We start from the raw sequence: 25,030 nt of genomic DNA, 5'->3' as shown, positions 1-25,030 counted from the left end.
CATCCACAGGGCTACCATAACAGTGACATCCACAACGACCCCAAAACAGTGACGTCCAAGGTGCCCCCATAACAGTGACATCCACAGTGCCCCCATAACAGTGACATCCACAGTGCCCCCATAACAGTGACATGCACAGCGCCCCATAACAGTGACATCCACAGCGCCCCCATAACAGTGACGTCAACAGCACACCCATAACAGTGATGTCCACAGTGCCCCCATAACAGTGACGTCCACAGTGTCCTCATAACAGTGACATCCACAGTACCCCCATTCTGCCATCCATTGCCCCCTTGTGCCATCCATTGCCCCCCTTGTGACATCCAGTGCCCCTGTATGCCATCCAGTGCCCCCATTCTGCCATCCATTTCCCCCCTTGTGTCATCCAGTGCCCTCATTGTGCCATCCAGTGCCCCTTTGTCCCATCCACTGCCCCCATTGTGCCATTCAGTGCCGCCATTGTGCCATACAGTGCCCCCTGTTTGCCATCTAGTGCCCCCCATTTGCCATCCAGTGCCCCCTGTTTGCCATCCAAAGTGCCCCCATTCTGCCACCCATTGCCCCCCTTGTGCCATCCAGTTCCCCCTTGTGCCATCCACTGCCCTCATTTTGTCATCCAGTGCCTGTTTGCCATCCAGTGCCCCCTTGGGCCATCCAATGCCCCTTTGTGCCATCCATTGCCTCCTTGTGACATCCATTTCCCCCATTGTGCCATCCAGTGTCACTCCTGTGACAGGTCTTAGAAGGTCTGAAATATTATCTGCACATTAGTGATCTGACGGCTGTCTTTCCCCTTCTTTTGGTTTCACTTTGTCTGTGTGTTGCTGGTATGTCCACACATCCTGTTCAGGTGTGGATCATGTGATCTTTACCCATCCCTATTTAGTCTGACTTTACCCATCACTCCTTGCTCTGGATAGCTTCATTTGGTTTTTGGAAGAGCTGGAGTGTGGTTCGTGTTGAAGTCCTGTTCATCCATCATCCTCAGAAGTTAAGTGTTCCGCTTATTGTGTTTTGTATCCCCCCCCATGGTTGTTTACTAGGCCTCTGCCCTGTCATTATCTTTAGGGCATACGAGGGTCACCAGGGTTTTCTAGGTTCCTGTGTATGGGCATCTCTACCATCGAGAGGTGCACATACGGATAGGAGTTAGGGCCAGGAGCAGGGTTTTTATAGGTGGTGACCCTTTTCCTTCCCTAGTGGTGAGGCCTAGTGTCTTTCCCCTTCCTTCTTGTTGTCTTTTGGTGTTCTCCGCTATTACATCCTTGACATTATCCAGAGCCCAATACCGCCATTTTTGTTCTGATCTGTGCAGCTATGGATACTATGTCTGCACTGGTCGAACAGCTGCAGAATCTGACTTTGGAGGTAGCAGACCTGCGCGCGACGGTCTTGCAGTTTCAGAGTCCACAGGCTGCTGGTTCCGGTGGTGGGTCCCAGGCCTGCCCTGAACCGAAGGTGGCTCTCCTGGACAGGTTTTCCGGGGGTAGTGACAATTTCACCCGGTTCAGGGAGTCATGTAAATTATACTTTAGGCTGCTTCCATACTCTTCTGGTGATGAGTGTCAACATGTGGGTATGATTATTTAATTGCTTAAAGAGGACGCCCAATCTTAGGCTTTTTCTCTGCCGACCGGATCACCATCCCACCAGTCGGTAGATGAATTCTTTAGAGCCTTGGGTCTTATCTACGATGACCCGGATCAGATCTCTCAGGCCGAGACCAAGTTACGGGGTTTGCGGCAGGGAGAACGTTCCGCGGAGACCTATTGCTCTGAATGTGGGAGATGGGCTACCGATACAGAGTGGAACGATCCTTCTCTCCGTAGCCAATTCTGTCAGGGTCTCTCTGAGAGACTGCACGACGCATTGGCTTTTCATGAAAATACTGAGTCATTGGAAGCAGCTATGTCCTTTGCTGTACGTCTTGATACACGCCTGAGGGAGAGATCTAGGGGTCCTCACCTTCAGGAAGTACTGTCCAGTAAGGGTACTGCTTCCTTTTACACTTATGGTGGAGAGACATTGGTGGTTGTGCCTTGCGAAGAGCCTATGCAGTTAGTAGGAGCTACTCCTGGAACTTCTGGCAAAAGTTTTGGTCATGTGAAAGGAGGCTGCTATTGTTGTCGCAAGAAGGGACATTTTGTGAATATTTGTCCGTACTTGCAGCATCAAGGTGTAAACAAAAAGGAGAAAATGTTTAATCCCCATATTACTATTGGTGGTGTGGGTGAGGAGCAAGAAAACCTACTTTTGTCTTTTACTGGTAGTACCCGTTTTCTCCTGTCTGCCGAGGTGGAGCTAGAGTCCAAAACTGTGAAAATCGAAGCAATCGTGAGCTCAATCGTATTACCGTCAGTGATACTTACCCCCTTTCCTTTGATTCCAGATTTGTTTAGTCAGATTGTCGGTGCCAAGGTGTTCTCTAAATTGGATCTGAGGGGGGCATATAATCTGGTAAGGATCAAGGAGGGGGATGAGTAGAAGACCGCATTTTTGAAAACCTGGTCATGCCCTTTGGGTTAACCAATGCTCCTGCGGTTTTTCAACACTTTGTCAATGACATCTTTCATCATCTGGTGGGGCGGTTTGACGTATACCTTGATGACATACTAATTTATTTGCCTATTATGGAGACTCATCAGGATCATGTGAGACAGGTGTTACAGATCCTTAGAGAGAATAAGTTGTATGCTAAGATGGAAAAGTGTGTATTTGCTGTACAGGAAGTGCAATTTCTGGGTTACCTGCTCTCATTCTCAGGTTTTCGTATGGATCCCGAGAAGGTGCGTGCCATGTTGGACTGGGATCGACCAGAAAATCTGAAAGCGCTTATGCGGTTTTTAGGGTTTACCCACTACTACCGTAAATTTATCTTGAACTATTCATCGGTGGTTAAACCTTTAACAGACATGACTAGGAAGGGTGCTGCTATTTCTATCTGGTCTGATGCGGCATTAAAGGCCTTTTCTGCTGTGAAAGAATGTTTTGCTTCGGCCCCTATTCTGGTGCAACCGGACGTGTCTAAGCCATTTATTGTTGAAGTTGACGCGTCCGAGGTAGGGGTAGGAGCAATCTTGTTGCAGGGTCCTTCTCCCAGTAAATGGTGCCCATGTGCATTTTTCTCTAAAAAACTCTTGACTGCTGAAAGGAATTATGATGTGGGGAATAGGGAATTGCTGGCCATTAAGTTGGCGTTCGAAGAATGGCAGCATTGGTTGGAAGGAGCAATTCATCCTATTACGGTAATTACAGATCACAAGAATCTGGCCTACCTGGAGTCGGCTAAGCGACTGAACCCAAGGCAGGCCAGATGGTCATTGTTTTTCACCAGATTTAACTTCTGGTGTTGCTGGTATGTCCACACCTCCAGTTCAGGTGTAGATCCAGTGCCCCGTTTGCCATCCAAAGTGCCCCCAGGGACATGCACAGCATAGAGATCAGCCTCTGTGGCTGATTGCTATGCTGTCACTCCTGCACAGCTCTTACATTGCTCTGTGCAGGAGTCAGTACAGGCTTCACATAGAAGCCTGTACACTGCAGAGAGCGGCCGGCAATCCCACGCATGCGCACTATGATTCAGCAAAGTGCGCTTGCACTGTAAGTGAAGACAACCTGGCGGAGCTTTCTTTTGCAAGACGGGGCGACGTCATTCATGACGATCTGACTCCTGCACAAGAAAGGAAGGGAAGACAGGAAGAGAAGAAGACGGAGACTCACTGGAAGACAAGAAAGTCTGACAGGAGCAGTCACGTGACCGGGTGTTGGATCTTGGAACCGGCTGCACTGTGGAAGGTAAGTATGTGCTCAATAATATTTCCTCCACAGGTTAGCTCTTAATCCCCCCCAAAAAAGTTTAAGCCTGGAGAACCCCTTTAAGAACTATAGAGGTCCTGTATTATACTGAAATATGGCTATATAAAGCAACTTCTCCCCGCTCATGCCAAGTTTAAAATTTTTGTTGTGGCATGGGCGGGGAATGGGAAGGGGCTGGCAGGCCCGTCTCATTTACCATTTGCTATGCCGGTTCCACAGTCTTAATAATTGTTATCCCTGACAATCTTGCACCTCTGCCACTGCTTTGTGCTGCCTCCACTTCTGTAGCCACTGTTCAGGTGTAGTGGCACACAAACAATTGCTTCTCGAGCTGTTCACTTGCTCCAGTACTCAGAACAGCAGTGTAGGTGCAAGATTGTCAGGGTCAACCAAGATGTCCTGTTATGTCAATCAAGTGGCAGGGAGAGTATCATCAGGTTTGGGTATACCGCATCACATGTGTAGAACTCTGCTTGATAAGACGAATCAATTCATACGAATCAATTCACTCATTTGTAGTAAAGGTTTAAAACTGATTTTGAACTGGCTTAATAATAACATAAGGGGTTAATTTTCATTATCACTAAGGCCCCTTATTTTCTTTTTCAAAACTCATCTTTCCATGTCTCCAAATTCCCACTCCTAATACGTTTAGTTCATCATTTCACAAACACTGTCATCAACTGTGAAGACTGGCATGTGTTCTTGAAATAATTGAAATGATTTTCTCCAGACTTGATTCATAGTATATAATTATAATTATTATTGACAATTAGTTTTCTCTGGAAGAGTTTTTCACATCATTGGTTATGGAGGGAAAACTGAAGATTCCTTTAGAGAGAACACTTTCTTGTAATTATTGAGCAAACCATCCAAGAAGTATCTTAGATTACTTTCTTAAGGGTGTTTACAATGCTTGTCTAGAAAATCTTTGTAGGTCATTAGAGAGCAATCTAAAAAAAAGAAGCATCAAAGTCTTAAATCTCTATTGTAATAACACAAGCCAAGTACAAGCACATTAACAAGAATAGACTGGTATTATAAAAAATGTGTGTTTTTGCATTTTTCCTTTGGACAATTTTATTATATATTTTAGATTCTTATTTACCAGATAAATAAAGGTGAGTGAATGGATTCTAAAATTCAGCACAATTTATTTAATATTTTTAATTTAGACTCTACCAAATTCAAATTTTGTGTGATTCAATTTGGGAGAATCAAAAGAGAGCGAGAAAGGGAGAGAGGCAATTAAAACACTTTCAAGACAGGTTAAAGTTACCCAAAACCTAATTGAATCAGAAGGTTGATTCAGCAGAATGGGACTTTAATTGATTTTAAGAAATATTCTCCTGTGCTGGCTACAGATAAATCCTTTAATTTATATGTTTATAATGGCAAGAAGATCCACAAGACTTCCTTCTCTAGAGGAACTACAGTGTTTGTAAACAGGATGTTGGGAATTGGTCTGTTTCTTTATTTCATGGAAATTGTATGCAAGGGAAAATTAACACCAAGCCCCTTCTGTCCTGAATATTTATGCTGGCATTTTTTTTTTTTTGAGAAGCTAAACCCTCTAAGGGTACCGCCACATGGTCAGATTTTCTTATGTAGTTTGGGAAGCCAAAACCATGAGTGAATTCAAAAAAGAGAAGTATACTTTATCTCCTTTTATGATCCACTCTTCATTTTGGCTTCCAAAACCACATGCAGAATGGCCGCACCCAAAAAGACAGAAGTTTTATTTGTTATCTCAAAGACTTTTTATTGTATATACTGTAACAAAGGTGGCACCCTGTCATTGAGAGCACAAAAATAATCCAATAAATAAAACCAGCGACAATAGAGTAAGGCAGACTTTATGTGTGTACCCTTCTAAAATTTAAAGGGGTTTTCCAACTGGAACAAAATCTGTTGATAGTTATTTATAAAATGTATTAAGAGGACTGGTTACCCACCATCCTGCTAACATTTTCTGACTTTTCATGCCACTTTCAAAAAGTGGCAAGAAGTGGAAAAAAAAGTCCCAAATTATAGTGCAAAGATGGCATGTGTCATAATCAGTGATGAGCGGCAGGGGCAATATTCGAATTCACAATATTTGGAGTCATTATTTTCGTGATTGCAAAAATCGGAAAATTTGCAATAAAATTTGTGATACGAAAATTTGCGATCAACACTACTTCTAAATTCAAAGATATTGCAACCTACTCATTGGCCCACAAGCAAGAAGCAGGGAGCGATCATGGGTACTGATGAAAAAAATTCTAGAATATTTGCCATTACGAAGATATAGCACTATATTCTAGATATTCTTGAATTCTCAAAGTGCTATCAGATTCGCTAGAAAAATTAGCGATTAAAATATTCACGATCAACGCTAGTCATAATTTGCAACGTTTTTATGTGGTTAATGTGGCATAAAACCTAATAAATCTGCCCCAGTGTCTGTAATAAAATGCAAGCTTATAACAGTACATGGCACAACATCTTGCAATATAATAGGACATTGGGCAACAGTTACTTCACTGGTGGATTACAATTCAAGGATACTCTTGTAGGAAGGGGGTGGTTAAAGACTCTGACAATCCTCTTCTCTGTAAAGTAGAAAGTACCAATTTTTATAATTGAACTTGACTTACTATATAACATTACTTTCTTCACTTGCTGAAATGTTAGGGCTACTATAATGGCAGATCAATCACTAAGATATTTTGTATGGAAACCATGCAAAATCTTGGCATGTCATGGTTCGAATGAAACTAAATCCATGGCTGTAGGTCAACCATGGCAATTGTTTAGTTTCCTATTAGGAGTAAATTATTCCAAAAAAGATCTACATCAGCCACCTTCAAAACTTAAGCTCCAAGGGAATTGTAAAGTCAAGGATGTTTCTTTATCTTATTTGCTCCATTTTAGAAGATTTGCAGACATACAGTAATAACAATAAAGTTTAATGAACGCAAAGTACTTGACCGTGTGTGTGTTTCGATATCCCAGTGTGGCTCCCTTTGCTTACAATTTTTGGATAACAGTTGATTGCTGCTAGGTTACTATTTATGACGTTCCTTACCTCCTATCATGTGGTGTTCCAACCACTTAGATATAATGGTGCCTTAAGGTAACAAAAGTATAGTAAACACTGGTATGCTTGCTAAACTTAACCAAATTTTTTAAGCATATTTTTTTGTCAATGATAAGTGCACCCCTTGCCAGCTGAAAGAATCCGCAATTAAATATAGCACTTAATGAATTGCTCTGTATTTTTTATCACCTCTGATTTTGTTATACCAATCTAATAATTATCAATTTTGTGATGTTAGTGTTTTATTTTCTTCCCAGCACTTTAACTTTGACTGTCTCAAACAACAGATGGGAAACATCAGCAATAATGATCCTGTAGGAGAAGTGAACACATGTACATGGTTGCAATTTCATTCTTGGCAGCTGAAATGCTGGAGAACTTAATTGAATTCCTTTCCCATCTCTAATCCACTGCTGTTTAAACTGTCAAAAATGTGTTTTTTTCCTCTACGTTCAAATTGGAGTCAATACGTTGACTGCTAAAATATTCCTATCAAGCATGGAGCTTCAATATCCATATATCTAGATGGTGTGTTCTCTTGGGCCCACTGTCACATTTTTTGTGTAGGTTATGTCCCAAGGGGGAAAAAAAAATCAACAAAATGTTTATGTATCTTTTTTTTATAGTTTTTGAAGAATATATGAAATCTTTCAGAAATATAATATCCAAAAAATGTAATTGAAAAACAAAAAAGAGACAAGTAAATATAGAAAAATTATCTTCTCTCTTTGGGGCACAGATTAACCAAATTCATTGCAGACTTCCAAGCTGGAGAACAGATTCTTGCACGTTTTAGGAAGTAAAAAAAATAATAATCTCCTTGATACACCAATGACCAAATTCACCAGAACCAAAGGAAATATTAAAATCTTGTGATTTTCCTTTGCAAGCAGTTTGGATCAGTTAAAAGTTTTGGGGAAAAGAACCCAGATACCTATAAAGCAGGAGACTGAGGTGATATAAGGATCAGGAGGTGGTTAGGTGGAGCAATGGCTAGGTACAGAAAATAGCCCAAGCATAAGATATGGGATATTGAGTACTAAGAAGAAAATAAAAAGTTGGGTGCTGAGATTTGATGAGACACCAGTACAGAAAAGTATGGCATAGGAGATTGACAGCAAAATTTATAAGAAAGATCAAAGTATAGAAAGTAGATAATGTTAGGCTGCTTAGGAACACAAATGGAAACAAGTAAAGATAGAAACCTACAATGAAAGGGGCATAAAGCCTGATGATGGCTATAAACAATCTCCAAAGGTTGAGTGCAACTTAAAAGGTAAATAAGATTGGTGTTATGAACAGTAAGTGTGGAACCACTGTGTCAATCAATCAATTAGAATTTGGGCATTATCATGGCATTCCCCTTGTTTTCATCCTTTAACCACTATACATGGATCTGGTCTTTGCTGCAGGGAGCTAAGAGGCCTCTACCTCTTTGAATAATCCCAGTGTGTTGGCTACTGCAGGGATCTCAAGTCTCCCTGAAGTTCAGGGAGTCTCCCGCTATTAGATAGCGGCTCCCTGACCCCCGCATGTGAAACAATATCTCCCGGAAAGGTTTACTGATAGCAGAGCAGAGAGATAAGAGAAGTGACAGGACAGAGTTTAGATTACAGGTTGAATTAACCCTTTAGGGTCAAATTGGCTTCTCAAGGAGATATATATGTTAAAGGCATCTTCTTCTGTCTCATTCAGTAGCTATAGAACTATTGAGAGAGATGTATTTTTTTTAAATACATTTACACATTTAACCCTCCATTTTAATTATAATATTTACCCCAGTGTTAAATCCCCCCCCGGATGCTTGTTTTTTTTCCTACAGTGGGGTAGATAATTACACACAGGGTTCACTTGCTTCTTGTCAGCTCAGTGAGTGAACCGAAGATTTGATTCATGTGAAAGATCCGAACTTCCCATCTCTAGTTTACTCACAGTAAACCTTTCCGGCAACCTGTAGCAGTGTCCCCTTCTCGGCGCGTGCACACAGTGCAAGAAGAAGAAGCCGATGCCAGCAGTCCGCAACGGCGCATCAGGCTGAGCCAGTGCGCACGCGCGGGATCTCGGAGGGGGAAGGAGGGAGGGAGAGGCGGCGCTGGCCACGAACGGCGATGCGTGCGGCCGGGCACCATGCATCCACAGACCTCCCCTGCTTGGGCACCTTAATTCAATGATTGACAGGTTAGTAAAACCTGTTTTTCCGCAGAATAAAGCCAGAATAAATAGCTTTTATAAGGCCACCTTAGAAATCAGAATGCCACCCTGGACATGAGCATATGTTTAGCTCACAGGGCTTATAGGTGGTGACAGAATCCCTTTAATCATATACATAAATATGATAATTTGGGTCAGGGTAATGAGCCCGGTCCTCCACACCATAGAGCAAAGTGTGCAGATACTGCAGATGTTTGGAAAATGTAATAAAAAGTTCGTGAAAGAAAAAAAAAAAGAAAACCTCCCTGAAATGAGAAGTGCACCTCCCTGAAATGAGTTTTTGCAGGTTGGGATGTCTGCTACTGACCCACGAAGGTTAGATACACTGGTAAAAGGAACCAAAGGATCACGCAATAGTCATATTAAGGAAACAGGCAAAGGTCAGGGAAGTTAGCAAAGGGTCAATACGTTAAACAGACAGTGGACGAGTCAGTCAGCAGAGGGTCTGAATTGCTAAACAGGCAAAGGCTACCTACCTTACACATGAAAAAGCCTTTGTTCTTTGAGATTCAATGCAGGGCAAGGGAGAGCATCGAAACATGAAATGTTCCAATGCTCATATCAGAAGGCCTGCCTGGGTGAAAACACGGTTATGTCCGTGTTCAGCTCTGAACCTGGACAACCCCTTTAGGTTTGTGTGGTGTCACACAGTTCTCCTACATTTCTAATGCTGAAAATAAATGTTACCACAGTGGGAGTTGAAACACTGTGTCAACTAACAGATTTGGCTTAGCGTTGAACCTAAGGATGTTATCCTTGTGGTTCCTTGGTATACAACTTTTAACCCCTACAGCGTTCCCTATGCGGCAAAACTGACCTGTGCCATTTATTCCCTGGGTCACTATGATTACAACGCTACCACAAATGTATAGTTATTTTTTGCTTTTAATACTGAAAAAAATTAAATAAAATTATATCGCCATTAGAGATGAGTGAATCGAAGCTAACGAAGTAGAATTCGATCCGAATTTCAGGAAAAATTCAATTCGCACCGAATACACATTTCCTCATGCTTTGTGGTAACGAATCAAATTTTTTCCTAAAATGGCTGCTGCACGTGTGAGGACATGGAGCAAGGAACTCTGGGAAGGCGGGATCACCCATAATGCCATGCATGCAGCCAATCAGCAGCCATCCAGCCCTGTGATGTCACAGCCTTATAAATAGCCTCAGCCATCTTGGATTCTGCCATTTTCCAGAGCAGGGAGCAATGTCAGCAGGCGCTAGGGGCAGTGCTATAAAAACCTTTATTGTGCTAAAAAAACAATTTACAAGTGTAGGGAAAGATTATTGAAGGTGTAAGGAAAGGATAGGAAGGAATCATTCCACAGCATTTATGTTGAACAGGGTACAGTGGGGAGGTTTCAGCCTGGGTAATAGGAACAATCCTATTACACCTTGCTGCACTGACTGGGCACCCAAATTGCCATTATACTGCTCTGTAATTCCAGCAAACCATTCTTGTTATTGGCAGGGCCTGTTTTAGACAAAATGTGGCCCTGCACAAAATCAAAAGTGGGGCCCCAAATATTGTAATAATGTACTAACAACACTGTTACATTCTGTTGATTCCGGCGCTCCCTCACAGATTTACACCCTGTAAATCTCTTCACACAGTTCTTAACCCTCATGGCCCCAGAATATGCCACATGCCCCCTCCCCTCACAGCAATGAGTTCCCCTTACTCACGGCATCTGAGAGTGTTAAAAACCGGAAGCGCGGGATTCCTCCTCAGGCACGCTTTTCCTCAAAGGAGATCAGGGAAAACACTCTGTTCTAAAAATGAGTTGCGGCCTGTACTAGGCTTCTAGGCTCATTGTTAGTATATCCCAGTTAAAGCCACTAGATTTCTATACAGAACAATGGAAGTGATTTCTATACAGAATAGTGGAGCAATTTACATCTGATGATTGCAAGTTGTGGTCCACTTGGGGGACTTAACAAAAAAAAATATATAAAAAAAAGTTTTGAAAATATAAAAAAAAACATAAAAATTAAAATCACCCCCATTCCCCAAAACAGAAACCAAAAAAAATTGAATTATGTGCATCGCCGCATGCAAAAGCGCCCATACTATTAAAATATAAAAAAGTTAGCCCATATGGTTAATGTCGTAACAGAAAAAAAATTAAAAAAGGCTGTTTCAATTTTTTTTTATCACTTTTATCTCCTTAGAAAATGTAATAAAAAGTTATCAAGTCATACACAACCCAAATGGTATTGTAAAAAATTACAGATTGTCCCGCAAAAAATAAGCCCCCAAACATCTCCGTGGACATAACTATAAAAAAGTTCTGAAAACAAAAAAACATTTTTTACGAAGTCCAGATGTGGCTTAGCTTTCTGAAGTGAGCGGGCCTATAGAGGTCCTAAATGGGTTGGCTGTAAGGGTTGCCATTTTTCCCAACAAAAAATACTGCTTACACAAGTTAAAAAGGTTGGTGTGGGTTAATACGGTTGTTATTTGATCATGTTTTACGTTTTGCTCCATTTTTTTTTCTCAATAAAATCAAACTTTTCAATGTTGGGGACACCTTGTGTATTTAAGTTTCATTTTTTACAATTATGTCTACTGAGCTGTGTGGGGGCTCATATTTTGCAAAACAATCTATAGTTTTTATTTACACCATTTTGGAGTGTTTGTGACTTTTTGGTCACATTCTATTCCATTTTTTTGGTTAAGCGAAGCAATGGGAAAACTGGGTAATTGGCCATTTTTATTTTTAAGTCCATTATCCCATTCATCGTTTGGGATAAATATGTTTATAATTGAAAAGTATAGGTGTTTTCAGATGTGAAAATACCCATTTTTTATATATATTTTTTATTATTCTAGGGAAAGGGGATGTTTTTAGAGAGTCTCAAAGCATTAGAATGAAGGAATGGCTTTCCTGATCACTGCACAGAGGAGCTGGTACTCACCCAAAAGCGCACTTCCAGATTTTCGCCATTTAGATGCCATACTCACGCTCCAGCACAGCATCTAAAGCAGTGGTTCTCAACCTTTCTAAAGCCGCGACCCCTTAATACAGTTCCTCATGTTGTGGTGACCCCCAACCATAACATTTTTTTCCTTGCTACGTCATAACTAATTTTGCTACTGTTATGATGACCCACCAAAAACACGCACAGACACATTACACCAAATGTTAATTCAAATACACAAGTATTCATTCATAACCACAGAACTTTAGCATAAATACAAAATATTTGTAAACCAAATAAATAACTTTAAAATAAATAATAAGCAACAAATACCCCCTAAAAAATAAATCAGTGGTGCGCACAGTACCCCTCAAATAAATAACTCAGTGGTGCTCACAGTACCCCCCCCCCAAAAAAAAAAAATTAAAAAAAAATCAGTGGTGCTCAGGGTACCCCTCAAATAAATAAATCAGTGGTGCTTCAAGTCCCCCCCAAATAAATAAATCAGAAGTGCTCAGGGTCCCCCAAATAAATAAATCAGAAGTGCTCAGGGTCCCCCAAATAAATAAATCAGAAGTGCTCAGGGTCCCCCAAATAAATAAATCAGAAGTGCTCAGGGTCCCCCAAATAAATAAATCAGCGGTGCTTCATGTCCCCCCAAATAAATTAAGCCTTGCTCAGCCAAATAATTAAAATAAAATTAGCCAGGCTCAGCCAGGCTCAATTAAATCATTGGTGGCAGTGGTACTCAGCGACGGTGTCTTTAACGAAAAAACTCGGACCTCAGCAGACAGGCGGCCCGACATACCCGTCCAGACGTCAAGCTCCTTCAAGCACAGGCAGTGATAGGACATCACTTCCTGTGCACGAGGATAAGGGGCCGCTGCCGTTGTGTGGGTGACCCACAATAGGAAGCCTCAGGCGACCCCCCGGAAAGGGCTGATCGACCCCCAAAGGGGTCGCGACCCCTAGGTTGAGAACCGCTGATCTAAAGGATTAAATGCCTGTGATCGCTGGGAGTCTAATGGTTAACCCCTATTCGCTACAGGGAATGCACCAGGCTGCTACCTCCTGGAGTAGTCTCTGCGTGGTTGGCTGCTGACCCTTGGATCCAAGACACATGCAAAACACCTGAGGGATAGGTAAAACGCATAGTCAGTAACAGGATGGAGTCAGGGCAGGCAGAGTACTTAATAATCCATGAAACTGTCCAAAGGACAGGGCAGGCTGTAAAGCGTCAATATGGTTAACAGGTATAGATCAGATCAAGCAGTGGAGGGTCAATATGGTTAAACAATCAATGGTCAGTACATGGGTAGACAAAAGAACAGCATATCATCTCAGGGAACTTGGGTATGTACACATTAGCCCATTAAGAGCAAGAAGTACCAATTGCCCTATAGGCAGGAAGAAGAGGCCTTTTCTAGCAAGAATTAAGCGGAAGCCTGTCAGAGGAAGACACACAAGACTCTGGTGGCAAGCCCATCTCCAGGAAGTCAGAGGAGGGGCAGTGGGTACTGACTATCAGATGAGAAACTGAAGCAGGCTGAGTGAAGCCAGCCCAGAATTTTATCAAATAAAATGCTTTTAGAGGGCATATAAAATCTATTTGTTGGAGGTACATATAGCAAGATCACAATCTCTTTACTTTTGCTCCTTTTTCTAACCATAGTTTTTGGCACAGGTTTCAGAGCCCAAGAAGACTGTGATATAGGTTCCCAAGATAGTAATCTGTGCAAGACATAACAATTGCTTTACAGAGACCCTTATTCATGAAATAAAGACATATTGCAAAATGTTCTTTACAATAATTCCAGGGACGTGTTATGGTGGAGAAGAAGATCTTGTCTCTTTTAATTAACGGAGCTTGTAAACCAGTGATAACTGCCCTTTAAACAAGTCACTGGAGGAATTCACTTGTACACAAAACAAACAGATTGTTTGCGGCTGTGTCTTGGGATTATCTACATTGGGTGTCAAATCCCAGTCTTCCGACATAGAAAAAATTATAATTTTTGTACAAAGTGCTGATTTACAGCTACATTGATACGGAACTTTGCATTATACCATAGATTCAGTGGCCACATGGAAATATCTAAATGACTAAAAGTATAATGAGAAGTTAGCCAAGATCATCTTCTCCCTACAGTTGAAGAAAAAATAATCACCAGTCATTAAAAGTATTTTTACTGTAAGGGCTATGAAGCTTAGACAAGGTGACAAGGTCATCTAAAGATCTGGTTTTAACAGAGAAAGGTAAGGTGTAAATGCCCTCTTAAATAGGGATGAGCAAACCCGTGTAAGTTCGGGTTTACTGGGTTCGGCTGAACTTCAGGTCAAAGTTTTTTTTTTAAATATATATATATAACCATGTTATAGTGGAAAATAATAAAATCACCTGAACACCGAACCCCAACCCGGACTTCAGTGAAAAAGTCTGAGGTTGGGTACGGGTACCCGAACTCCCAAAGTTCAGTACGAACCTGAACTTTGAAGTTTGAGTTTGCTCATTCCTACTTTTAAAGCAAAATCTAGTGAAAACTCATCAATAAGTAAATAAATAAAAAACTATTGATCCAGGGTAAAGCCATGAAGAATATTCTCCCAGATCTTTAAAGTAGGAATGTGCTATAGGGTTAAAGAGTTTTGCAGTGAAATAATATTGATGACTTGTGTTGAGCGAATCGGGTTGAGACTGCTTTATCTGAACCCGATTTGTTTCAAATGTATGGCTTCTGCTGAGGTCGTGTTTCTCAAATAAGACAGGGTCTTATTTTTTTTTTTCTCCAAAAAAAGGGTTAGGGCTTATTATTGGGATAGGGCTTATTTTGGCTCCATGAACATATTTTATATAGACACATGCCAATTACAGAACAGTCCCTGGACAGTGTTTATATTAAATATGACTATAACCCCCCTCATCCATAGGAATGCACCCATATACTGCAGTACATGGGTGCATTCCTATGGATGAGGGGGGTTATAGTCATATTTGACACACATTTTTCATTCTGGTGCCGTATATTGCCCCTGAGCTGTCCTTACCCAAGGGACCTAGGCAGCAATCTACGGTACCGGGGAGAGCAGATACGGCACGGGGGAGATGTAGGGAGCTCCTCCAGGCAGCAGAGAGGAGAAGGAGATCCTCCTGCTGCCTCCTTCATGTAAGTAAGAACGTGCGGGCTGGCGGCAGTACAGGGCATACAGAGAAGCCGCCAGCCCGCCCAATGTGAAAGTGAAGGGAAGCGCGGGCTGCCGGCATAATTTAGCATTTAGTGAAGCCACCAGCCCGCCCGTCAGGTGCTGCTTAGTGGCGCGATGTATGAGCGGGCTGGCGGCTTCATTGAAGGCTAATTCACTGAAGCCTGAGCTGCCCGCGCACAGTTTCATGGCAGCTCAGGAGCCATTAGTGAGCGCTCCTGAACTGCTGCAGCCTGCACATTTCCCCCACCAGGGCTTATTTTTGCAGTAGGGCTTATATTTTAAGACTACTCCATAAAACCTGCAAAATATCGCTAGGGCTTATTATCGGGGTAGGGCATATTTTCGGGGAAACACGGTAGTAAGAAGTAACGAGTCCACACCACACCATGAGGGCCCCCCAGGCCCCCCCTGAGCAAAGATTAGTAAATGTGGCAGGTGGTGGCCCCAGGCCACAGTTCAGCAGCAGAGTCAGACAGAGAGAAGAACCCAACCCCTTATGTCTCCTGGGGCTGTCTGTCTCTATAATAATCCCTTATCCCCCACTAATTTATGAATGGTCAGATCTGGGGTTAATTATTAAATCATATTCGGTGACCTGACCGGTTTCTTCTAATATAAAATAAAGTCAATATATATATGCGCAGCAGTTGCTTTACCTTACCTCCTCAGTCCTCCCCTCCTGGCGCGGCAGTGGCAGGTCTAGCTGGCTGGCTGTAACTTAAGGTACTACTACTATTAGATCAGGTGACGTGAGTGAGTCACTGGTCTGGTTCTTGTCTGGTCACGTGAGGCCGTGACTCACCACCGCCACCCAATCCCTTTAGCTCCGTACCGGAGGCGGGGACTTAGTCCCTGCTGCTGGCTGCTCCGCTGTGGCGCCACTCACCAGGCTGAGGTGAGTCACACACCCCCTTTTACCACGTGACGGGCGCTGAAGTGCTTCGCTTTTAAGTTCAAGTTGTTCTAGTGAAGACTGCTGCGCTGCGCCTGCGCTGCTGCATAGACAGTCAGAGTCAGTGGATGGGAGTCGCGAGGGCCCCCAGGAGCAACTGGGCCCGGGGCAGCTGCCCCTTTTGCCCTGAGGCAAAGACAGCCCTGACGGAGAGCATTTTATAAAGGACGTTTTGAAACAAATTGGATTCAAAGGGCTTGCATGACTCGTGCGAGCACTATTTCCTCTTCGATGTTTACTTGATGTAGCGGTGGTGCAGTGCAATTATAATTGCTCATCCTATTCATGAAAGTGGTATGAGAAGGAGCACACGGAAGAAGAAAGAGTTAAAAAATGGGTGGTGGCATCCTGACCACCTAACCAATATATACATTGGCGGTTAGGTATTTAAAAAATTTTTTTTTTATTGCGAGCACAACGGGTGTCATAGCCACTGGGTGCCTGATAATTTAAACAGCAGGCACCTGGGACTAATGTATGTGATTGTCAATAAGATTGAATCCGTGTGATGTCATAGTCAAATGTGACCACGGCATCTGCGAGGTTTAAAACCGGGAGTGCGCATGCTCCCGGCCGTGCATCAGCTCCCCTAGTGAGGATCGGGAGAGCCAAATGCTCTGTGCAGCAGTCTCAGTCCTCCTGAATGATCTGAGGCTGCTGCACATAAGTTACTGTGGAGATCCTGCCTGTGACAGGGCTCTATAGGAACACAGTGAAATTCTCATAGACTCCAATGCTAATATATTGGAGTCTATGAGAGAAGCAATCTGATGCCTGCTTGTTCAAGTTCCCCAGGGGAATAAAATGATATATATATATACACTCAAAAACACAACTATCGATTTCAACAAAACTTGGTATACACATCCCTTGCTACCTGGAAAGAAATCTTGTGGGGTCACAGCTCTCCAAAAACCTGACCTGCATTAGCCAATACAAACCTGCCAGCCTTTCACTTACATCCTCACTGCCATACACACGGTCACATGTCCCTTATCAGCCAATAGAAGCTCACAGGCCCTTAAGTCTCCACATACACACAGTTTTATCTACAGTCATTTTTCTTCACTGCTGTAGGTCAGCTTTAGGCCTCATGCACACGATCGTTTTTTTTGCGGTCCGCAAAACGGATTTCCGTTGTTCCGTGATCCGTGACCGTTTTTTCTTCCGTGGGTCTTCCTTGATTTTTGGAGGATCCACGGACATGAAAAGTGAAAAAAAAAAAAAAAGTCAAGTTTGCATTGAAAATGATAGGAAAAACGGACACGGATCACGGACACGGATGACTATCTTGTGTGCATCCGTGATTTTTCACGGACCCATTGACTTGAATGGGTCCGTGAACCGTTGTCCGTGAAAAAAATAGGACAGGTCTTATTTTTTTCACGGACTGGAAAAACGGATCACGGACGCGGAAGCCAAACGGTGCATTTTCCGATTTTTCCACGGACCCATTGAAAGTCAATGGGTCCGCGGAAAAAAAAAGAAAACGGAACAACGGCTGCGGATGCACACAACGGTCGTGTGCATGAGGCCTTAGGCTAGGGCTACACGATGACATGTGTCACACGACAATTTTTATAATGATAATCTATGGTGTTACACTGCGACATGTGACATGCTGCAACTGCTACACAGCTCAGCAGACAGTATCACACAATAGACTTAGATACACAGCAGACAGTATCACACATGATAGGATTAGATACACAGCTCAGCAGACAGTATCACACAATAGACTTAGATACACAGCAGACAGTATCACACATGATAGGATTAGATACACAGCTCAGCAGACAGTATCACACATGATAGAATTAGATACACTGCTCAACAGGCAGTATCACATGATAGGATTAGATACAGAGCTCAGCAGGTAGTATCACACATGATAGGATTAGATACACAGCAGACAGTATCACACATGATAGGATTAGATACACAGCTCAGCAGGCAGTACCACACAATATAAGATTAGATACATAGCTCAGCAGACAGTATCACACATGATTGGATGAGATACACAGCTCAGCAGACAGTATCACACATGATAGGATTAGATACACAGCTCAGCAACTATTTATCACACATGACAGGATTAGATACACAGCTCAGCAGACAGTATCACACAGAATAGAATTAGATACACAGCTCTGCAGACAGTATCACACAGGATAGGATTAGATACACAGCTCCGCAGACAGTATCACACAGGATAGGATTAGATACACAGCTCCGCAGACAGTATCACACAGGATAGGATTAGATACACAGCTCAGCAGACAGTATCACACAGGATAGGATTAGATACACAGCCATTGGACAGTATCACACAATAGACTTAGATACACAGCAGACAGTACCACACATGATAGGATTAGATACACAGCTTAACAGGCAGTATCACATGATAGGATTAGATACACAGCTCAGCAGGCAGTATCACACAGGATAGGATTAGATACAGAGCTCAGCAAACAGTATCACACATGTCGCAGTGAGACACCATAGACCAGGGCTGGCCAACCTGTGGCCCTCCAGCTGTTGTAAAACTGCAATTCCCACCATGCCCTGCTGTAGGCTGTCTGGTCATGCTGGGAGTTGTAGTTTTGCAACAGCTAAGGAGCCGCAGGTTGGCCAGCCCTGCCATAGACTATCATTATAAAAATTGTTGAGACAAAATGTCGCGCGACACATGTCGTCGTGTAGCCCTAGCATTAAAGAGGCAGGGTGCTGTGGAGGTCACTGTTAAAGATGTGTTCACTGTGGATGTTACTGCTAAGGGGGCAGGCCTCTGTGGAGGTCAGTGTTAAAGGGGCAGGAGCCACTTTTAAAGAGGAAACTGCTGTGGAGGTCACTGTTAAGGCAGCAGGTACTGTGAGGTCACTGTTAAAGGGGTGGGGTGCTGTAGAGGTCATTATTATGTGGGATACTTTTGATATCTTTCAACGACACACAAACATTAAATGAAATAGATGAAATATACCCGTGCGAAGCCGGGTCCTTCTGCTAGTATATATATAGAATTTCTCTCCCTTTCCCCAAAATAAAAATAAAAATCAATAAACAATTAAAATATAAGCATCATGGGCATAACTTTGTGCTAAAAAACCCGTACTATTAAAATATGAAAATATAAATGGCGAAAAATTGACCGATTTACTGTTTTTGGTTGCTTCACCTCCCAAAAAAAATTTTTTGAAAAAGTGATTAAAAGTCACACACACTCCAAAATCAATGAAAAGTACAGATCACCCCACAAAAAATGAGCCCTCACACAGCTCCGTACACATAGAAATAAAAAAGGTATGGGGTCAGATTATGGCAATGCAAAGAAAATAATTAGTTTTTATGTTTTTTCAGTATTAAATGCAAGAAAAACTATATATATATATGTGTATTTGTTGCAATTGTAATGACCTAGAAAACGAAACTAACAGGTCAGTTTTTCTGCATAGGGAACGTTATAATTAAAAAAACACATAAAACTGTGACAGAATTATGTATTAATTTTTCTTACCGGTTCCCACTACATAGTATGCAACCGTTGCAAGCTGTCATATTCCTATGTGAATGGAAAAATAAAAAATGTATGGCTTTGGGAAGGATGGAAGTAAAAATAAAATGGCACTGAATCCGGACCCATTCACTTCAACGGGGCTGTGCAGTTGAGCGGTGATTTTCATACATCACTTGTGCGTTGCGTGAAAATCGCAACATGTTCTATATTCTGCGTTTTTAACGCAACACAGGCCTCATAGAAATGAATGGGTCTGCGTGAAAATCGCAAGCATCCGCAAGCAAGTGCGGATGCAGTGCGATTTTCACGCATGGTCGCTAGGAGATGATAGGGATGAAAGCAACCCCGGACCCCATTAAAGTGTATCCACTGTATTATTTTCCCTTATAACATGGTTATAAGGGAAAATAATAGCATTATTATTACAGAATGCTTACTAAAATGTGGATTGAGGGGTTAAAAAATAAAAATAAATTAACTCACCTTATCCAATTGATCGCGCAGCCGGCATCGTCTTCTTGCTTCTTCTTTCAGGGCCTGCAAAAGGACCTTTGATGACGGAATCGTGGTGAGCGTGGTGACATCATCGCAGGTCCTTTGGCAGGTCCTGAAGAAAGAAGACCTGCGCAATCAAGTGGATGAGGTGAGGTTTATTTGGTTTGTTTTTTTATTATTTTTAACCCCTCCATGGTCATTTTATTTAGCATTCTGCCTTAAGAATGCTTTTATTTTCCGTTATAACCATGTTATAACGGAAAATAATAAAATCACCCGAACACCGAACTTCAGTGAAAAACTCTGGGTACCCGAACTTGCAAAGTTCAGTACAAACCCGAACTTTGCAGTTCGGGTTTGCTCAACCCTACTATTGACCAATTTTTCACTTTAAAATAGAGCCTTTCACAAGAGATTTACGGAAGCAATTATTTATATGTTGCACTCAATCTTAAATATCCTCCTCTTAGTATGGGAGCTGGTTGTGATGGCACCATTAGATGTTTGGAGGTTAATTTGCACACAGTGATTGCTAGCAGTGATGGGAGCAACATCTGTGCAACTTTTATGGATTGATGAAGATTAATTCTGCTGACAATGAAGGAGATCTGCCAGGGTCTATGAGCAACCGAGTACTAAACCATCAGTCATCTTCCTCACTAAGTCTTAGTTAGAGCACCTACAATGCTTTATTGCCACTGCAAACAGATGAGAATGTAATAGAAAGGGGAAAAATATCACAAAGAAATAGTTCATTGCAATAAAATAGGCTTGTATCACCCAGGTCACATGAATAAAAGCATTAATCTTGTTATTTTTGAAAAATGTTTTTAATATTTTTCCCCCTATTGCTAATTTACTGATAGGAGGGCTACAACATTTTAAAAATAAATAAAACTAAGATCCTTGTGGGACATTTATTAATAATGGCCTCATTTGCACCAAAAAAAAAATTACATTACAAATCAAAAGTGGTCATTTGTTTCACCTCATATATCACAAGGCACACGCCGCTTTTAAAATGTGCCCTTTTTTAAATATGAACTTGATTATTCGCTATTTCTCTTGATTTGCAACATTTGATCTCCAATGGCACTAAGATGCGACTTTTTTTTTAAACCAAAATACACCATTTCAGCCACCCCCCTGCCAGATCATACTTGAGACTTTTGAAACATATTTGTGACATTTCCACTGGTAAATTGTGAATTTTGTCTCGGACTTGGGACATTTTTGTTATTATTTTTGTTGAATGTCAAGTTACTGACAAAACCCTGTTATTTGTTCATTTATATCAGATAAAAATAAATGCTTCCTGTTTTAATACTTACCTATCACTTATTCCCACAACAATTTATTTATTTATTTTCAAAAATGCACATTTTTGACAAAAAGTTGCATCTTTATGCCATAAATGCGACTTTTTATACAACATACCACCACATGGTGCCTACATTGACACTTGCCTACATTGACACTTATAACTCATTTCTGGCATGATGTATTCTTTATGGTGAAAATTCTGGAGAACATTGTTGATATATTTGGCGCGAATGAAAACTCCATCCTTTTTGGCACATTTTGGCGCAAAACAGATCAGTAGTAGTGATGAGCGGCAGGGGCAATATTCAAATTCACAATATATTGTGAATATTTGGGCGAATATTTGTCATATATTTGCGAATTCGAGAATTTGCGATGATTTTCTTGATTGCGAAAATCGGCAATGTAATATGCGCGTAATGCGCGCGCAATACAGGCGTGGGTCACTGTTGCTACATTTTTCAAGCTGCTAGAAGTTTCCTGAGACGGAAGAAAATGGTTGGCACGGCAGAACATTACAATAGGTTTATATGCAGGTAGAGTGCTCCAATATATTTGCGATTGCGTAAATCGGCAATTAGCAAAGCAAATATTTTGGCGCAATACGTGCAACTTCACATTTTGTCTGACTACATATTACTGATTGGTGCACTATGTATTGTTGTGAACTTGTGACATCACAACACTATGTCTGTAGCATGTATGTATGAACAGCCGAGAAACAGTAATTCCTATCACACTACCTAACACCCTGCACTGGAACCTATCAGCTCCACTATATCAGGATATAACCTACACTGACTATCTCCCACTAACTATCTGTATTATATATATAAGCTAACTAACTATCTAATGTAATTGGATAAGGAATAGGATCCAGATGAAAGCACAGAGCACAGCAATGACACTGTTGTCTCTCTCAGAACTCCATAAAACTACAGAAAATGGCTGCTGCGGAGGTTTTTATATAGTAAGGGGTAGGCAACTTTCCTATTGGTTGCTATGGATGTTGCTAAGCTCAGACAAACACATTGAAGCCTAATCATTGGCCGACAAGCAAGATGATGAAAAAAAAATCTAGAATATTCGAGAATACGAGTATATAGCACTATATTCAAAATCTTTGCAAATTCTCAAAGTGGCGATATTCGCTAATAAAATTAGCAATTTGAATATTTGCGCCCAACACTAATCAGTCCGTCAAAATTGATGATCTATCCTGAGGACTGGTGATTAATATCTAAAGCAGGGATGCCCCAACCTACAGCCCTCCAGCTGTTGCAAAACTACAATTCCCAGCATGCCTGGGCAGCCTACAGCTACTAGGGTATTCTGGGAGTAGTAGTTTTGAAACAGCTGGGGGGGCCCAGGTTGAGCTTCCCTGATCTAAAAGATACCTAAATCTTGTCAAAAAGGAAGGTGTAAGGCCTCTTTCACACGGGCGTTGCGGGAAAATGTGCGGGTGCTTTACAGGAACACTCGCGATTTTTCCGCGCGAGTGCAAAACATTGTAATGCGTTTTGCACTCGCGTGAGAAAAATCGTGCATATTTGTTACCCAAACCCGAACTTCTTCACAGAAGTTCGGGCTTGGGTTAGGTGTTCTGTAGACTGTATTATTTCCCCTTATAACATGGTTATAAGGGAAAATAATAGCATTCTGAATAAGGAATGCTTAGTAAAACATCGCTGGAGGGGTTAAAAAAAATAAAATAATAATTTAACTCACCTTAGTCCACTTGATCGCGATGCCCGGCATCTCCTTCTATCTCCTTTACTGAACAGGACCTGTGGTGAGCATTCATTACAGGTCAAGGACCTGTGGTGACGTCACTCCGGTCATCACATGATCCATCACCATGGTAAAAGATCATGTGATGGATCATGTGATCTAAAGGGTACCACAGGTCCTTGACCTATAATGAATGCTCACCACAGGTCCTGTTCAGTAAAGAAGACAGAAGGAGATGCCGGGCATTGCGATCAAGTGGACTAAGGTGAGTTAAATTATTTTTAATTTTTTTTAACCTCTCCAGCGCTATTTTACTATGCGTTCTGTATTCAGAATGCTATTATTTTCCCTTATAACCACGTTATAAGGGGAAATAATAATGAACGGGTCTCCATCCCGATCGTCTCCTAGCAACCGTGTGTGAAAATCGCACCGCATCCGCACTTGCTTGCGGATGCTTGCGATTTTCACGCAACCCCATTCACTTCTATGGGGCCTGCGTTGCGTGAAAAACGCAGAATATAGAGCATGCTGCGATTTTCACGCAACGCACAAGTGATGCGTGAAAATCACCGCTCATGTGAACAGCCCCATAGAAATGAATGGGTCGGTATTCAGTGCGGGTGCAATGCGTTCAACTCACGCATCGCATCCGCGCGGAAAACTCGCCCGTGTGAAAGGGGCCAAGATCACTTGGAGAAACGTCTAACGCTCTTACGTCTGTGCTTTGAGTATAGGTTTAAGTACCGTTTAAGTTCCAGATAACCCCTTCATGCATAATATATTTTTTATATATATATATTTTTTTTTATTATGGACATCTTTACAATATCCAAAGAGGTTTACCAAGGAGCCAGTTGCTGCCAATTCTAGTAGTATTGACCAATAGCTGAGTTGTCAAATCTGAACTCCGCTGATTATCACAACGTATTTTCGTTCTCTCCACTCCTTTATGCATGTACAATTTTCAATGTTATTTTCTTATACCTTGCATTGTGCCCCCCCCCTTCGATAGTGGTATAAGTGGCTACTTACACTGCCTACTCCAGGTCTACATAGAGTGACAAAGGAAGTGCCTACAAGTCTGTCATGTTTCCTATAGGGACCTCATCTCCTGGCTTGCAAACTCCATGCCCACACCATTGCCATACACAATGATCCTTTTGTTACAGATGGAAGGTGAAATCTCATCATTTTTTCATGTGTAATGAGGAGTAAAATTATTTTATTTTTTTTCCAAAATATTTGCAAATTACCAATAAAAGTAAGTTAGCCCTAAGTATAATATCCTTTTATCGAAGCCAAAGCCAATGCTTGCGAATTGTTGCTGCAAGGGATATTCTTTCGAATGAATTCATCTGGAAGATTGAAATGTAGCTCAGTCCGCAATGAGGATTATAAAATCGACTGCTATATGTGTCCTAAAAAAAATAAAAATAAGAAAACTTTGTTAAAGTCAGATTTGCATTAGGGAAACAATAGAGGAGGAATTGAAGGGATATGGAACAGCTGCATCTACTTTAATATATCATGACGTGACAATTAGTAAACACGCTTATATAAATGATCCTTTGGAGCAACATTACACTACCTGCACCATTCCTAAGTTGTAAGCTGCTGACAAAATGAAATGGCAGCTGGAGAATAAACTGATGAATATGCAGATAATGTGAATTTTAAAATAATGCGAATCATGTCAGCAGCATTCGTGAATAGCAGCTGTCACCCGCTCAATGGAATTACATAGCAAACCTTATTTTTATATTCT

General features: G+C 41.7%; 1 long non-coding RNA gene across 1 annotated transcript; it reads left to right on the top strand.

Moving 5' to 3' along the window:
• The first annotated feature begins 9,619 nt into the window (after window positions 1-9,619).
• LOC120980766 lies at window positions 9,620-24,035 on the top strand. The gene is made up of 3 exons (XR_005774572.1): window positions 9,620-9,743; window positions 10,481-10,485; window positions 24,024-24,035. It is a non-coding gene; the product is annotated as an uncharacterized LOC120980766 (long non-coding RNA).
• The last annotated feature ends 995 nt before the right edge of the window (window positions 24,036-25,030 follow it).

This window comes from Bufo bufo, chromosome 10, assembly GCF_905171765.1.
Source record: "Bufo bufo chromosome 10, aBufBuf1.1, whole genome shotgun sequence".
NCBI classification, from domain to species: Eukaryota; Metazoa; Chordata; class Amphibia; order Anura; family Bufonidae; genus Bufo; species Bufo bufo.
This window is presented reverse-complemented; position numbering and strand designations above follow the sequence as displayed.